This window comes from Amblyomma americanum, chromosome 11 (assembly GCF_052857255.1).
Source record: "Amblyomma americanum isolate KBUSLIRL-KWMA chromosome 11, ASM5285725v1, whole genome shotgun sequence".
NCBI classification, from domain to species: Eukaryota; Metazoa; Arthropoda; class Arachnida; order Ixodida; family Ixodidae; genus Amblyomma; species Amblyomma americanum.
In genome coordinates this window covers 20,644,927-20,661,766 of record NC_135507.1, presented here as the reverse complement: position 1 = coordinate 20,661,766, position 16,840 = coordinate 20,644,927, and the positions used below count along the sequence as shown (strand labels likewise).

Here is a 16,840-nt window from a genome sequence, read left to right as displayed (position 1 = left end):
TGGTCCCTTAAGGTGGATTCCGAGGGAAGGCAAACGTAACGATGCGGCCGCGACTTGTTTGGTGGCGCAGGAAAGGGTTAATTGGAGGGATCTATGCGAGAGGCATCTGTCCCTCAGTGCGCGTAGTTGGGTGGATGACGACGACCAACACGACGCACTCTGATCTCGTGCTTGTCACCGTGCACACGTCTCTGCCTTGCCTTGCGTGTTTGGCCAAAGAATCCGCGCTTCTCCGGTGCTACAGTGCAGGTTACATCGGAATTGCAGACTTTATCAGCCGGCTAACAGCTCTCACGCCGCAGAGTGCACTTTGAAAATTTTCACTGCCTCAAGGGTGTAAAAGTTTATTATTACGGCTGATGCTAAGGGTGCTATGAACACCCTATGCATTACCACTAAAAAGCACGTCTTGCATAACACCGCGAGCTAAATGCTATAATAAGGGCACTGAGCCTGTGAACACCCTTAACTTTTTATTGTGGCTGTGCCCTTAGTAAACGGGTCAAATGACCCGACGTGGACGAACTCGGCCTCTTTCTGTGACTTCTTTACTATTTTAGTTCTCGCGCCCGCGCGGTGCCTTCCCTCGATAAATTTTGCCTCGCTGTACACTCTCCAAGTTTTTGAAGGCCGGTTCCATCTCTTCAACACCTAAGTAGCTTGTGAAGGTGTCTCACCAATGCACTCATTCGGGAATGACTTCAAGAGCTTTACTGGATTCGCCTTACGCCCATTACTTGCAGGACAGATTACTGTTCAGTGTGCTTATTTTTAAACTTATGATGGGACACTAGTCTCAATATTGTCTTTTCTACTTTTCGTTTTCTGCCATTGTAGTAGGTGTTGTGGGAGAAAGCTTGGCTACTTCTTGCTACTAGGCCTTTGAATTGTACTGATTGTCGCACAAGTATTTCCTTGCCTTTAATTGCTTTATTGGGGTTTAACGTCCCAAAGCGACTCAGGATATGAGGGACGCCGTAGTGAAGGGCTCCGGAAATTTCGACCACCTGGGGTTCTTTAACGTGCACTGACATAGCACAGTACACGGGCCTCTAGTATTTCGCCTCCATCGAAATCTGGCCGCCGTGGCCGGGATCGAAACCGCGTCTTTCGGGTCAGCTGCCGAGTGCCGTAACCAGTGAGACACCGCGGCGGGGCCCTTGCCTTTAATTAGTGAATATTGCGGTTTCTCAGTTTTATATGATGTGGGACGTCGGCCTCCTTGCCAAACCGCCCCATCGCCTTAGTTATAGCTTCGGCCACCACATGAAAGACGTTGTCGACTGTAAACTCCCAACATAGCCGCCGCGGTGTCTCAGTGGTTATGGCACTGGGCTACTGACTCGAAAGACGCGGGTTCGATCCCGGCCGCGGCGATAGAATTTCGATGGAGGCGAAATTCTAGAGGCCCGTGTACTGTGCGATGCCAGTGCACGTTAATGAACCGCAGGTGGTCGAAATTTCCGGTCGAAATTTCGACCACAACCAGGTGGTCGAAATTTCCAGAGCCCTTCACTATGCGGCGTCCCTTATAGCCTGAATCGCTTTGGGACGTTAAACCCCCATAAAACCAAACCAACATTATGCACCCAAAGCAATCGAGTTTTCTTATCGGTCAGACACGAAGGGGAAGAGAAAGAAGAGGCGGCACAGCGCCACGCGGCTCCTCGCAGTCCCGAGGGCTCGCGCGCGAAACCGGGGCTTCTGCGGTGACCATCTTCGGAGCCCGGGGGAACCGCCGACTTTCGCGTTTTCCACAGAGCAACAACAGCGACACAAGGACTCAACCGGTGAGTTGCCGCACGGGACGGGCCTCCCAGGCTTCGACCCAGAGCGTGGCGCAACACGCTGCGCTAGGGCTGTCTCGCTTCCCACGTACCTTCGTCCCCGTTCATCTCCGATGTTGGCTAGCTCCTCTGCCGAATTTCACTTCGCTAGTCCTATCGATCTTCATTTTTTGACGACGATTGGCAGTAGACCGCTATTTACGTGTGATGATGGAGTTATAACGTATTGAAACGGTATATTTCTCTTTTCCCTTAACCGCCTGCTGGAAATTTGCGATCACGCATTGCGCGGCGAAGTGAATTCCCAATGGGCACTGAAACTCCCTTGGATGTCCTGTGGATGTTTGGGACATCCATGGGACGTCCAAGAGAGTTACAGTGCCCACTGGGAAGCGGCGCGAAGACTTGCAGTGTACTACATGCTAACTACGTGAATTCGTCGTGACATGACCTCTTTCAACCCGGATCGCATGATTAGTTTGTATCGTCCGCTTGAGTTGGCATGTCGCACAGTGACTAGTTCACGTCCTACCGCTGTCCCTGAGAAATAAAAAATATAAAACGTTGGATGCTGAACGTTGCAGTGGCGAAGCTGGACGCGTTCTGCCAGAAAGGCCGACAATATGTTGAGCGCCAACCGCAGCCACTGGCCTCATCTCACTCCGGGATCGGTTGGCCACTTCCTTTCCACCATTAGCCGTGACAAACGCAGTAAACCAGACTACCGTGTTCTTTCTTGCTATTAGCTGATTGGAGCTTTGAGTTTACACATGTTTAACACATGTGTTTTTCTAGCGTGTGCATAAATGACATCTGCATGCATGGGGGCTGGGACCTTTATCAGGCCTTCTGAGAGGCTTTAGCCGGAGCCTCCCCTCGTAAATCGAGGAACCAAATAAGACTCCGATCCGATTTCTTGCGCGCGTGAATTCGCATTCCTGAGTGGTTGAATCAGAAAGTTATTCCCGGGGGCTGATATATGCCAGCTGCGGCGTCGCTTACTGTGATCATTTAAGGCAACCTCTGTTCGAGAAGACGTTGTATTGATCCACAGACGTCTACCGCGCATATCAGTGGTGTATTTTAATTTTTTTTGAAACAGTTTCCCGCCACGCCACAACATTTGGTGTCGAAAACTCTTCCCTCTGTGACTATCGTGCACCAGCGCGATTTGAACCGCGTCTCCGGCTGAAAATGGCGGCTCTGGTGTGCACTTAGGACGTAGAAGCATTCTGAAGAGCCTCGAATAACTGTGCCATTTATGTCAGGCTACCCCTGTACAGTATAGCGATTGACGTCACGGGTGTCATTTTTCTGTACAGCGCGTACACTCTATAAACGCGACTTAACACATACTCGTATGGGAGTAAAAATGGAGTAAGCTGGTTTAAAGCGCACACCCTTTTAAGCGCTAGATTGCTTCCCAAGTCCTGGGATAGATTTCGATCGCTAAATATTCTGAATGCTTGTTCTTGGCAGTAGGTAAATTCCCACCGCAAAGCATAGTACTTGATGCAGTTAGCAATAGGAGGAGTCTTTTATACGCGGCACCGCAGGTCTTGAGGTTAGCAAAGAGAGGAAATTTAAACCGTGGTCAAAATATTCGCATCTGCTAGAACTTCGCATGTTTCGAAAAGGGAATTTGTTTCCGTAAGTATTCCGTATTTTTATTCATGGAGATCTACCCCAGGGCTTGGGCCTCTATAAGGGTGTGCACTAGGCTGAGCCGACAATAATGTCTCGACTATAAAAATAGAGGCCGCTATGCCTTGACCGTCGCTGCCGTCGCCCGGGATAGCGCCATCGTGCGCAAGGCGGAAGCGGTGAGCTGCTTTCTGAAGCGTTCACCAGATGGCAGCAAGTGTGCCGTGCGCATGTCTCGATGCCCTACGTTCGCCGATGCAACTATATGCAAGTGAATCGTGGCACTCATCGCTCCAGAAAAATATCCGCTACTATTCTTTCCCTCCTTTGTCTGCACAAGTTATTTTTATTAGCATGTACTACTCACTTCGGGGCTTTTTTTCTTTGTGCAGAGCAAACGAAGAAACTTTTAAGCCCTTGTCTCGACTTATTTTGTTGAACTGGTTCCTACGTCAGAAACGTCGAAAAGTGCAACGGCACATAAGATGAGCGCAACCTCTGCTTCATCGATGTAACGGTTATGTGTAGAAACAGGCTCTCCGAACATGTACAATATATCGCTCGATGCTGCATCCGCAGTCCACTACCGCGGTCCGTTTCCGCTGATAGCTTAATCTGCGCATGCGCACCAGGTCGGGGCGGACGCCACAACGCAGGCGCAGATCGCTCCCCGCGCAAAGGTGGGTTCACGACACATTTGGTCTGTGGACCAGGCGTCATACACTCCAAACACGAATACACGTATATGGGGGTAAAAATGCAGTAACCTGTCCTCTTGCGCACTCTATTTTATAGAAGGGAGTGAGCTAGAATACAGCTTACTCCTTTCTGATTAGAGTGTGGGACGTCCCAACTTAGGCTTGGTGAGGTCCGCGCCTAGCCCACGCATGGAGAAAAGTCGCACGTATGCCTGATTCGCGTATCGCCACCTGCTCTGAGCATCACCTTTGCATACGAAGTGGATTAGGCATGCGCGAGGTCTTCGGCCGTGCTACGTCCACCAACGTCGCATGCGCGAACCTCATGGAAACGAAGTGGAACATCACGTGACGCCTGGTCCGTGGGGGCAATATGGTCCACCGTGCTACGCTGTCAGTTGTGGGTGTTTGTCCAACTTCAATACCTTCCCCAGCTCCCTTGTACACTCAAATCCGCGTACGCGAACTTCCGCGTGAAAAACCAAGCCGACAAGTGGGGACATCACTTGATGAGTTTTGCCCGTACCGCTTGCTTCGTCGCTCGGTTCTATAAATTCAAGGTTCTCATAAAACATCGCTCGTCTCCTGCTAGTGGCTCGCGCGACTAGCCAGACTCCCACTGTCTGAGTGCGAGCACTTCCGGTACGTCCCGTTGGCGCAGACCTGCACAGGTCTATTCGTAAGGGAGTCATGGTATACCTGCTCATGTCTTCCTGTTAGCAGGGACGATTGCTATTAGCCCTATGCCTATAAGCCCCCGCCCCTCCCCCCCACTTCTGTCTATGAAGCCTATAGACAAATCCTATAGAGTAGTCTATATGCAATACAAATCCTATAGACAGTCTATAGACAATCTATAGATCTATAGATACATTTTTAGTAGACTTTTCTCCATGGACAGTCAGCTGACTATGAATAAACAAAGGAAATATCTATAGGAAAGCAACAAAGTCAATAATAAGTATATAGACAGTATATAGACCATTTTTATAAGGGAACCGCCAGTGAAGGTACAAATACGCGCTGCAACTGAAGCTAGTTAGTTGACGATCATTTTTGAGCGCGCTATAGCTGATTACATGGTTAAGAAAAGGACGGAACAGGAAACGGCAATACTCTCAAATGATGCGGGTTTTGCGCATCATGCTTTCAGTTAATTGATCGCGGGCGTACTTGAGATCGCGCATTCATTAGGCGCGCAGCCCTGCCCGCATTGCCTGTGGCACAACGGGCTTCCAGATCCGACAATGCCAGTAACAACGATGATAACGACGTAGTGAGCCGAGACAGTGTGCTAAACTCCAACCAGTATGCACACCACTGCCTTGACTGCCACTGCCACGTGCCAACTAGTACGCGCGTTTCGCATACCAGCGTAGCGCATTCAGCCGCTGGAAGCGGCGCTAATTGTGGCGGCAACGCGATAAAGGGCGAGCCAAAGCTTTGTTTCGTTGTGCTGGATTCGCGTTTCGACCTCCAGCACTTCGGCCCTGCAAGCCAGCGATGCGTTTGGCGGCCGACTGCTCGGGTCAAAGATAGTTTCGCGTACGGGGCAAGCTGCGCGCTGAGTCGCGTCCCTCGCCGCGTGGTTTTCTCACGGCGCATCCAACGCCGCAAGAGGGAGGCCGGTTCGTTTATGCGATGCAAGAAGAACGGCCTTTCGCAAGCCTTGGTGGAATGCCGAAGTTCATCGGCGCGAAACCGTTTTTCTTTCCATCGCGCCGCGCTTCCTCCTTCTGCCTGGCCCGCCGGAGGTCGCGGTCACGGCACTCTCGTCCGCTACGCCTGTGGCTGTTTTGTTCGTCTGCTCCGCGGAGAGATCGTCTCCTCTTTGTTTACTTCATTCGATATCTCCATAACCGCCGCCTTCTTCTGCATCTAGCGCCGTTATATATGGCGTCCTAACGGTGTTACGGTAGCGAAGCGAGTGCGTTTAGACTCTTCGCACGGACGCTGTGCTCTTCGCGGTCTGTGTCGGCCGTAAAAACGAAACGGTAGACTGGTCTGCTACACCAGATCGGGAGCCTTTTCGGCTTCGTCTGCTTGTGTTTCTTTGACGAATAAATCAGCCCCAATCGCTGTGAAACCGTGGTATTCGGCGGAGAAGTGGGTGTGCACTTAATTTGTACGTGCGTAACGTAGGCACTGCGCGGTCTGTGTGGACACGCTGTAGGCAATAAAAGCAGACGGTGCGCTGTGTGCGGTGCAGGCGATAAACGCTTTTATACGGTCGTAGGAAGTTTAGGACGCGGACACCGTGGACGCTGTGCAAAGGTGACCCGTTTCCCAGGTGTGCTACATGTGTATCAGAGCAACGTCTACCCGGTACTTTCACGGCGGTCTTTCGTGGGAACGGTCTAGACAGCCTGCTCCGAGAGTAGGCTGTGGGTGCGGATGTAGCCTGTTAGGGCTGTCAGCTCTAACGACCCCTGCTTGTGAACTGCAGTGACAGGGGCGCAGGCGGACGGTTTTCAGATAAGCAATGCTCTGCCGTGGAAGTGCATCGGAAGGCATTAGGAAGCCTTCTAGTCTTTACGTGGGCATACAAACCTCCCCTGGCCTCCCACTGCACCACAGATTTTTGACGGACGTCCGGCAAAGATCCGAATGCGCACGTCCATAACGGGACACCAATGATGCCTCCGTCGGACATAATTTTTTGACATCCGTTTTTTTTTTGCTCCAGCAGATGTCCTGCAGATGTTCGTTCAACGTCCCATCCTATAGACATCCGGTGTAGGGCAGGATCAGCATGAATTTATACACAGGAACTAGAGTTCATTTTGCCAACAATTGTAATGGATACTTTACATGTCACTGCGGGCAATCACCCATAACCTGGTAAGCCTGTCGGGCTCATGCAAAGGCTAACAGGTTTATATGCATCGACGTCAAGGCAAAGGTCGCTATCTTGATACCAGTGCATATAAATGAAGATTACAACTACATGATCAAGCCATTCAAAGCTGCAAACCAGTTGAACTGGTGTACAGCAAGTAGTTAAGGTTCACTCACAAATAGACCTCTACGACTAGTGGTTTCTATGGCTGCATGCTCATAGCCCGCAGCAGCGATATACGTCCTTAGTCCGAATTCGGACAAAGCACGTGCATCCCCTGGATGACCTATATCTAAACGGGCTATCCTGTGGACATTTCATTGGTGTCTGCACTGGGTTTGTCCCGAATTTGAACGTCCCTCGGATGTCAGAATATCCTGTTTAGACGCTCGTTGGACGTCCTCACATTTCTTTTGCGCTGTACCATCCGACGGATGTCCGTAGTAGGTCCCGTGTATTATGGCGGATGTCTTACGGAGATCTGGACATCCATCTTCGGACATTAGACAGATGTCCGTCGGACATCTGTGGTCCAATGGGCTGATGATTCGCTCTTTCGGCGTGACAGCCTGAAAAAGAAGTTTCGCCCATTCTCTTCGACTAAACATGTTTCAAGTTAGGATATACATTTTCCTTTGCTCAGATCCAAGCTTAAAAAGCAGACCGAAATAACCGCGGTCATCGCATTCTGTTCCGGATACTTCCAGAATATTCGCGCTGGATACTTCCAGAATAGTCCGTTCACACAAATTTCGGAGAAGCAACCCTACCGCGACGGATTCGGTCCAGAAGCCAGCCACAATCCCGTAATATACTTCAGTGTAGCCTTGACGTCTATAAAGACCCGCGCTTAGTTAGAAAAAAAAAAACGAGGCGCTCCTGGAACGCTGAGCTTCTGCGATGCTGCGGTTGTACAAGCATCACAAGAAACTATAATTCTACTTTGCTTAATTTTACCAAGCCAGCCTTCAATTTTTTTCTGCGCGCTCTTCTGCATTCCCCCCCCCCCCCCCCCCCCCCCGTCCCCCGAGACGTACCTCCATTGGTTCGTCTGCTCGGTCAATATCAATCTTCCTATTGACGTTGCCTCCCGTCAACCCTAAATTAAATGCGGTGTGCATAGTTTGACACTGCAATTTGGGCATCATGCAGCCTTGCTAAACAACCGCCTGGAATGCACAGGGCTGCAACCGCGTTCAATCGTCTGATCACAAGAAGACAGACGATTTCGAAACGCTCGTGACGCCAAGCGAGGGGGTGCTTCTGGCTTAATGAAAAATCCTGTTCCCGTCGGTTTTGTCATCGACTGCGCACGCGCGAAAGAGCAGCGATGACGACACGCGACGGGGAATCAGAGGAGCAAAAAAAAGCAGATGCAAAAATAAAACGGGAAAACTAATAGAAAATAACGCCCATACCGGAAGAGCCTCGCGGTCGCTGCAGCAAACACGTCCCGATAGGGGCCGGGATATGAGAGGGGCAAGCAAAAAAAACGCCCAGATAAAAGAAAAATCACTTGCCTCACCTCGTCGCGTGCCTTGCGTCACCTTTCATTTTTACCTCTGCGCGCCATTACCGCTGTTTTCTTTTTCGCCGCACGCGACGAGTGGCGCCTGGCCGCGCGCAGACGACAGGGCTGGTGTTTGTATTTTTTTGCGCTTTCTCTCGGCCATATATGACGCTTGCGGTAAAGGGAAGAGAGGAACCGGTTGCACAAAGCCGAGCAAATTACGCGACAGGACGACGACGAGCTTCGGGTCTTTTCGGGCGAGCCAGCGAGCGGGCGCGCAACGCGACGATGTGTGCACACATGGACGGATATGCGAAATAAACTAAAGCGGCCTGCCGATCCGGGTTATAGTAACGTGCAGCGCTGGAAAGGCTACGATGTGTGCCGAGAGACCGTTATCGCGGTAGTGCCTCGCAGAAGGTCATGATAGTTTAGGCTGGTTTCACACAGCCCGTTTGTTGTTTGAACTCGCAGAAGAGTTTCTTTTATCAGCCCATTGACGAAATTTGGATCAAAATCCGGGCGTGCATGCCCTGCAGCCTGTTTCTCGAGATTATAGACTGAGGCGCCGCCTAGGAGCTGATGAGACAACTATCAAAGGCTGTGAAAGAACCAGAGAAAGAGTGCAAAGCTACTTCACTGCCACAAGTGGCGCGTAAGTCGCCTAACCGCCGAGTTTATAAAAAACCAATCAGAGCCGGAGTTGCACACAGGAACTCTCAAGAAAGACCTCTGACCTCAGAGTGCTTTGACTATGCAAAACACACCACGCTTTACGAATTCCGATGCGTATGCTGTGCACTGTGAGCTGCCGTTACTCGCCACATGTAGCTTACACAACGGTGCACAGTTTTTCTGTAAACGAAACATACATAAGAACTGGTCGCGTCGGGGCGAAGTCGCGGTTCCGTAATCTGGTTCCGGGGCGGAGTGCCTGTAATGACGGTATTCGCATGCGAATAGATTAAGATCGAGAAAAATATTAGCGTCATACCGGATTACTTTTTTTTTTCAGTCTTGCTCGCGCACTGCAGCCTAGCTGCTGGCTTGTTGTCGTCTGCGCACGTGTGTTCGAGAAACTTCCGGCGTGTATATACGTATTATATATGCGAGAGTGTGTGTGTGTGTGTGTGTGTGTGTGTGTGTGTGTGTGTGTGTGTGTGTGTGTGTGTGTGTGTGTGTGTGCGCGTGCGTGCGTGCGTGCGTGCGTGCGTGCGTGCGTGCACATGGCTTTAACGCGATTACTGGCCCGTCACAAATTTTTACCGCAGGGGTCGATAACCGTTGCAGCCGTCTGCATATAGAGGAGGGGCTAGTACTTCTGCTTGGCCTATGGGGAACTTGCGCTGAAGTTTGCGGTGCCGATTGCAGCGCCATAACACACTGCCTAGCGAGAAGAGCAAGCAGTTTTGGGTAGTACTGGATGGATGGATGGATGGATGGATGGATACGGCTGAACCCTTTACATCGGGCGGTGGCTCAAGCCACCTAGCCATGTCTTGTGAAATTTTACTCCTGTCTTGCTTTTAGCCACCAATCAGATAACCTTCGCTTGGTTACTTCTAACCTCTTAAAATCCACTTTCCCTTCACTATCCCTAAACCCCAATGCCTTGGGTAAGTCAGCCCCGCTGCCTTCCACTGTAGGGTGAAGCCCTTTACAGAAAAGTATCAAGTGTTCAGCCGTTTCCTCCTTCTCTCCGCACGCAATGCACAAAGTGTCTATCTCCTGGTACCTGACTCTGTACTTCTTAGTCCGCAAAACTCCAGTCCTGGCCTCAAACAACAAAGAACTTCCCCTACAATTATCATAGATATTTTCTTTGACAATTTCCTGTTTAAAGGTCCGGTATGTTTCTAGTGCCGATTTCGTCAGCATCCCTGTTTTCCACAAAGCACTCTCTGTTCCTTTAACCTTTTTCTTAACCGATAATTGCTGATTTGCCCCCTTACTGCTGTCCAGATATTTGCTTGTCAATTTTCTAGTTCGCTTTCTCCATTTCGTGTCAACATTCTTTATATACAGGTATCTGAAAACTTTCCTAGCCCACCGCTTTTCCTCCATCCTTCTCAATCGTTCCTCAAATGCTATCTTACTGCTAGCCTCTCTGCTCTCCGCACCACCTTCAGGCGCTTATTGGCGTGAGCCTCCGCGCTCTGTCCAAGGCGCACGTGCCGTGCGTCAGCTATCTGGGCTACGCCAAGAGAAGCTAGGCAATGAATGCTGTCAGCCAAGCGCGGGTATCTAATCGCGCAGAATGTTTTCTCGCGTTTGCAGCTGCCCAAGCGGCTGACAAAAGCAGTTTTGAGTCACCGAATGGAACAGTTGCAGTGCCACCTTGGCAGCGCAGGTTCCCCATAATGATAAAACGATTTTAACGGTCTCCTACGTTTACAGCAATCAGGCAAGTTCCACTTAATAATTTGTCGCCTTTTCCCGAGACAAGCAGTAGTCTGCTGGCAACCGAGAAACAGTACACGGCTAAGTACAGTTCAGGGGGGAAAAATGTGGCTTGAAGGCTGTCTTAAACACTGTTGTCCTAAAGCAGTTAGAAAAATGTATATCGTCATGCGTGGCTTATCAATTTTTCCACGAGTCATTAAATACATTAAAACGCAAGGCCTGTAACCAAGCTAACTTCGTCGAACGTTGAGCAAATATTTTATAGTGCAATTAGGAAAGATAAGCCGTCAGTGTGTCCGATTTTTAACTGCCCGGTTGTTTCACTTTCTTTTTCTCAACCTAAAGTAACCCTTGCGAACACCGGTACACTGTTAGAAATTTGGCAAGAATGCCTCATCTTCACCACGTGACTTGAAAAAAAAACAGTGAAATAAAGCTGAAATCAGATGTCGCTAGAAGTTTGTTTCATCACTATATCTATAACTAGTCGTGATTTCGTTACAACAGGTTGATCGGCAACTCAGTTAGTGAGGTATAGGTACAACAGACCTATGCTGACATCCGAAAATACTTGCGAAGCAAAGTAATCCCATGATCCAGGAAACCTGCTTGCATATCTAGACATTCAAGCTAATGAGAGCTCAAGACAGCACGTGGCTGGAAGGGCATAGTAAGACCAAAAAAGACAGACCAGCGCAAAATGACCAACCACGAACCATAAACCGCCAGCTGTCATATTGAACATGTCATCTGCGAATAGGGCGTAAAGGTGAAGTTTTCACTAGAATAGGTTACGGGGGATGAAAGGCTGGAGAAATGCATTATTTATTCACCATCCACCCAAAAAAATTTTCAAACAACCTCCTGCTCAACTTCGACCGGAAGTGGCGTTGCCGTCGTTGCAGCACGGAAGCAGGCGAATGTCCGGAGAAACCGGTCGTCTGCGCCGGGGCCTTCAGTGACGAACGCGGACTCGGGGGCGGGCGCCGATCAACCGAGATTTCATTTCGCGATAAATTTAATACTACGATCACGTGCGCCGCTGTCACGCTAATGCCGAGCGCACTGCACGCTTGTAATCGATCGACAAAACCGGCTGCGGACTCGCGGTCCGGCGGCAAATGACATTCACCGAGGCGTACACCTCGTCACCACCATCGCGCCCGATCGATTAATGCAGTAGATAAAATGCAGCTTGGCAATTGAAATTTTCGTGGCGATATCGACGCAAGTGGTTTATCGAAGAGTGTTTTCAAGCAGGGTTTAGGGGGATTAACGCGCACGAATATTGCCTACCTTACGCAAGGCCTCGCAAGCCAATATGCTCAGCCTCTGCTCCATGCGTTGCCTAATGAGCTCCTATTGTGAGTTCCTGAATTTTTTTGCTCACACAAGAATAAACGCAGTGATGTTTAATATACTCTGCTGAGCAAGCTCAGCAAAGGTAAAGGCACGTTGAGAAATACTTTTTAAACTGAAAATATACCTCTTGTGTCCCAAAAGGGTGTGAGTGTGGCACGTAAGGGGTGTTCTGCGCTGCCTGTACACCATTTCGAGAGGAAAACAAAGGGAGTAAAGGCCATACATAACACCGTAAACAAGCCAAGGCGTCTTCAAGAAAACCCGCCCAAGCATCTTCCTTGCTCGACACGAAAAAAGCTTCCATGAGTCACTGAAAAGCATGGGAAACCTCTTGGTGAGACATATTCTCACTGGTCACGAGGTGATCATGTGATCCCGGAGTAGTGAGGTCAATAAGTACTATATACGAAGACGACGCCACGAACCCGGGAACAACCGTCTCACCCGCCTTAATTTGTGATTCGGTTTGGTTTGGTTTTTGGGGTTTAACATTCCAAAGCGACTCAGGCTATGAAAGCCGCTGCATAGTGGAGGGCTACGGATAACTTTGACCACCCGGAGTTCTTTAACGTGTACTGACGTCGCACAGTTGACTGGCCTCTAGCACTTTGCCTTCGTCAAAATTCGAACGCTGTGGCCGGGATCGAACCCGCGTCTTCCGGGTCAGCAGTCGAGCGCCGTAACCACTGAACCACATTAATAGCCCCATCATATGCTCGCCCAAGGAACAAATTCTCTTCAATGTCTGAATGATGTCGACGGGTCATCTTTTTTTTGTCAAAAACTGACCTCGTAGTGTGAAACTCGACCAGTTAACAAGAAAGCCACGCTGGGACTGGGCAAAGCAACCTGGTGGTCACACATTTACGAATTCATTCGGCAACGTTAAAAACCCTCCTATTTAGATTAGACCTTTTCAGGGTGGAGTTATACTTGCAAGCATTTCGACACCCCACCAGCCACATTTATAGTCTTCTGACTACACATGTCAACACGCATTCCTGTTCTAGGCGACGCAACAAGAGAATAATCGATAAAATTTATTTAACTTTATAACTATAGGAGCTTTATTTGCACAGGCGGAGTTCGCTGCGTAAATTAAGATTAAAATAAGTAACCCAAGCAGCACAAGTAATCACCCAATATTGGAGATGTGTCGGTTGGGCCAGTGTAGAAGCATCAATTTCCAGTACTGGGCGATTACCTGTGCTGCTTGGGAAGACAAAAACAGCTTCTAACTAACGCAGCGCAAAACTGACGCAACCGTGTTGTTACAGCGTTTAAATTATTTCCGTGGGCCCCCGGCAAGCAGTGACCCTCTTTTATGGGCTCTCGAATAATTGCTTTCTTGAGGTGCGTATATAGGTATCGGCGGTTAACTTTTCCTCTCGTTTGTGCGGCGGCGGGCGGGCACGGTTAACTACGAAATTCGGGACTTTGCAAGCACCTTGCGCATTGAACTGAACACCCGCAGCTAGTGGCGCTTAGTTTCTCGCATATGTTGGCCAACATTGGCATACCAATTTCATTGTGTCAACCGATACCCCGGCAAAAAAATGTGCCTTGTGTTTCAGGGAAGGTGATCACCAATTTTTAAAAATAGTTTTGAGGTAAAAGAGAAGCTTCTTGCTGCAGAGTAGCACCAGTGTTGACGGACGTCAAAAAAGAAACACAGGCGAACCATGCTAACTAGTACTGTGATTGAATAAATTGTAAGTTAACTTTTAACTACAAAGGCACCTGATTGCAATTAGACATTTGTAGCCGGCCGTTAAAAATAGTCATATCAGTTTTTTATAATCTTGAAAACGCGATTAACGTCGGCACTGTGAAACATATGGTATTTAATAACCCGGCGTCCGTGGTAGCGGACCAACACGATATTAAGCGCGTGCCCCCCGTTTGACATGGACTCAGCCGGCGTCGAAGTAGCACGTATTTCCTGGGCCACGGACAGTGAAATTATCGCCTTCTCCTATAACTGCCGCATGGGTACGCATCACTCCGCGCGCACACCATTTTCCTCCTGCCTGGCCCACAAAGTGGAACGCAATCCCGACGTTTGGGGGCCTGGGGCAATTTTAAATAAATAATAACAAATACGATGATTACAGCCATGGCCGTGTATCTCAGTGAAACGCGTAAGCCGCAGTCCGCGGATAAGTGATTTCACTTCGCTTCCTGTGTTTGCGTTTTAGTTTTTTTTTTCCTTTTATCTTCGCATCCAACCGAGTCGGAACCCTCGTTATGCACACGTACGCGCGAAGGACCCGACGTGTGTGTGCTCACGTGTGACCGCTTTCTCTGATTAACGATACGGATCCCGGAGGGAAAATTGCTGGCCTTGATTGGTTTCTTTATGTGTTAATTTGCTTGTCCTCCGAGACGTCTGGTAGCGTTGTTATTATCGGGAGAGCGTACACTTGCAAACGTCCCTTTCACCCGCAACCTTTTTGGTCTGTCGGTCACGTACTATGTGCCCGCTCGATCGCCTTTTCACCTCCGACGTTGCGCACATACTGCTTCACCTGTGTTCCGAGCGCCATCTACAATGAGAGCACGAAACAAAAAAGCCCCTGCATCTGATATGGGCGCCGTGGGTGATGGGGCTGTGTTGAGCGAGCCTCTCGTGTATCACTTAACGGCCGGACTGCCATGCAATACTGTGCCCAGCGTGCCAGTGTGTGGTGTTGCCGTAAACGACCTTGCGGGATCGTACATTATGTGTTCGGCCGATGCCCGGTGCGCGCTAATGCGGTCGTAATTGTTCCCGGCCACTATACCGATGGCCCGCAGGCGTTTTCATACCCGGTGTTTATGCTGGTGCAAAGAAACGGCCCTCTTGATGTTGTGCGCGGAGATTATTCATTAGCCATTGTGATTGCGGTTTGCTCAAAGATATTCTTCACGTTGAGTTTAGTCTTGAGTTCAGCGAAATTAGGTTTTCATTTTTCAACGCTGCTACTCCCCCCCCCCCCCCGAAAAAAAAAGAAAGTTTAAAGAATTTGGAGAGCGTTACGCCCGAAGCTAAGGCTTAAGCCGATTATTTGGAAACTGCGTTACGCTGTAAACAAATCCATCTGATAGGAGTAAATGGCTTGTCGCCTAGCGCACGTCCGAAAGGGTGCTTCCTATACTCCCCAGACAAGGAGTACCTGTTCTACTCCGATGCATGGAGGTACTAAAGGAGGTCGGGGTAAAATGTTACCGCCCTCTAGACAAGAGTTTATTTTCAGGTAAATGTTTCGCTCACCAAGGAGCTGGCCTGGCGACTAATGGAACTATTATATGCTCCTTCAATTGAGCATGACGAGGTCGAAGGTTCGATACTCACGGCTTCAGTGCACTGTGCATACTCTATTGTGGTACAATGTGGAGGCATATATATATATATATATATATATATATATATATATATATATATATATATATATATATATATATATATATATATATATATATAACTATGGCAGCGCTGTTCACGCCAAACGCCAAAGATGGGTGTTCTCGCACGCGTCACACCATCGCCATTTTGTTGTTCCAGAGTATGTCCGGGTCGCGTCCGGGTCTAGTATAGTCGCGAAGAGAACGCAAGGGGCTCATGCGAGCGGCTAACGCGAACATTGCCGTTGTCAGAAGAAGAAAAGTGGAATTTTGTGTCAGTTGGTGATACCCTGAGTCTGACCTAAAGGCGTAGCGCAGAACTCTTAAAAAATGGTCTATTGACTTCCTATAGATATTTCCTTTTGTCTATTCCTATTGTTACGTGCGGGTAAGCCAATGAATGAGATGAGATGACAGATGGCTACAAAACGATTTTAATGGCGGACGGCCTGGCGGAAGCACTCCTGCTCGCGACACTGCACAGTTCGTCCTCTTCTACTTCGTCACACTACCCGGGGCCACCGGGGGATCGTCCCGATCGCGAACGAGAAGATCGGCAGTGAAGGTGCAATGCTGTAGATGACGATGGGCTTGAATACAGAAGAAGGAGATGAAGGGCTTGCCGCCACGGTGAATGAGACGGTGGATCCAGGCCGCACATTTCCAAGGAGGCAGAGGGCGGGAATGCCCGGATTTTGTGATTTTTTTTTTGGTGCACGGCGAACAAAGATGTAGAACGATGTATTGTGGAAGCCAACAGCCACCGAAACCTTAGAAAGCATAGGGGAACATTTTTTTAAACTGGTGTTATTGATCAATGAAAATTTAGTACTGCAACCCTTCCCTGTCTAAAAGATAACTGAAGAAAAAAGAGCCACATGCCGATAGTGGGATCCGAACCTACGACCTCCGTATATCGCGTATACGGCACTCTCCATTGTTCGCATTAGTCCATTTCACGTCCTCGGTACAGCCGCGCGAACTGGAGGCGCGCTCAAACCTTTCCTTCCTCCACACGTGCACTGCACTCAGGGAAACCCCGGCCATCCCAGCTGTAGACAATGCGGGGGTTGACGTTCATACACACTCTGGGACTGACACTGCCCAGTCCCCGCCACAAATACCAGCTAAATGCAACCCTCTTTGGCCGATCGAACTGGCTCGCTATAGTGACCAACCTCCCCTGTACTCACACCAGGAAGCTGTCACAACA

The 16,840-nt window shown here is 49.4% G+C and overlaps 1 pseudogene across 1 annotated transcript in view; it reads left to right on the top strand.

The window, feature by feature from the left end:
• Positions 1-1,702: 1,702 nt before the first annotated feature.
• The window catches only part of LOC144110235 (uncharacterized), a 30,025-nt pseudogene continuing 14,887 nt past the window's right edge, over positions 1,703-16,840 (top strand). The window contains exon 1 of the transcript XR_013309772.1: positions 1,703-1,790. The product of XR_013309772.1 is annotated as an uncharacterized LOC144110235 (transcript). The remainder of the gene's footprint in view (positions 1,791-16,840) is intronic.